Here is a 1,504-nt window from a genome sequence, read left to right on the forward strand (position 1 = left end):
GAAAACACTCCAGAGGAAAAAAGCTTGAGCAAAAGTTTGGCCTCAAACTTTAGCTCAAACTTTTGGGAGAAAAGCTTGAGCAACCGTTTGCCTCAAACTTTTTGGCAAACGTTGGCATCACAAAATCAATACCCTGGAGGAAAAAGCTTGCGCCAACGTTTGAGGTCAAACTTTTGCTCAAACGTTGGCGCAACACACATTTACAAGGGGGCCAACGTTTGAGCAAAAGTTTGACCCCAAACTTTGGCTCAAACGTTGGTAGCAGCAAGAATGGGGCAGCTAGTGTAAAAAGTTTGAGTAAAAGTTTGCCTCAAACTTTTACTCAAACTTTTACTCAAGCTTTTATGTTTTTCAACCCGGTTCACAATGGATCTTTCTCCAACTCCAAGAGCAATCAACCAAGGCCTTTATCAACCCAATTCCATCAAGAACAAAGGCCTAATTCAAGGCTTGAAGACCATTTGAAGAAAGTGTATAAAGAGATTAGGATTTAAGTTTTTGGGGAGCCTCCTTTGAGAATTTTCGTAACACCTACAGTAGGGAACTTACTTTACATTTTTGAATTGTTTTGTTAGAATTCTAGAGAATTGGGGAGGAGAATTGATATCTCCTCTTCCTGGTTCTTGTTGAGCACTCTTTACTTTTCTTGCTTGGGATCTTAGGTGGAGAATTGAAGAACTTCTGTTTCAATCTCACCTTTGGATCTTGTTTAATTTTCTGCATAATTGAATTTCCTTTTCAGTTAATTGCTTCTTCTTCTATTCTCTCTGCAATTTACATTTCCCTTGCAATTGTTCTTGCTGGATCTAGGAAGGCAGTGAGATTTAGACTAGGTTATCTAGTCTCTTGGGTCCTGAGATCTACAGCTTTAAATTTCAATTTCCCTGTTTCGTTGCTACACCAAGCTGATTTCCATTTTTGTCAAGATCCGGTTCAATTGAATCCATCTTCTACAATCCTGTTTGTTGCAATTTATTGTTCCTTGTTTAATTTCTGCAAATTCACTTCCCAATTCCCTTTACTATTCAAGCCATTTACATTTCTTGCACTTTAAGATTCTGCAATTCACATTTCTTGCAATCTAAGTTTCTGTAATTTACATTACTTGTTCTTTAAGATTCAGCTTATTTACTTTCTTTGCTCTTTAATTTTCTGCAATCTACCCTTCTCCCTTTTAATTTCATGCAATTTAGCTTCTGCCGTATACAAACCACTCAAATCAATTCTTGATTCGCTTGACTAAATCAACCACTAAACTAAAATTGCTCAATCCTTCAATCCCTGTGGGATCGACCTCACTCCCGTGAGTTTTATTACTTGATACGACCCGGTGCACTTGCCGGTTAGTTTTGTGTGTTTGGAATTTGTTTTTTTTTTCATTTTCTGAAAATACGCATCAAGGAGCCTACCGAAGATGAGGCCGTTACGGCTCGCCTTTAGGTGTCCTCCTCGGGATAGCGTCATTTAAAGAACGAGTGTCAGCACAACGTAAAAAAAAAAAAAA

This window comes from Arachis ipaensis, chromosome B06, assembly GCF_000816755.2.
Source record: "Arachis ipaensis cultivar K30076 chromosome B06, Araip1.1, whole genome shotgun sequence".
In the NCBI taxonomy this organism is placed as follows: domain Eukaryota; kingdom Viridiplantae; phylum Streptophyta; class Magnoliopsida; order Fabales; family Fabaceae; genus Arachis; species Arachis ipaensis.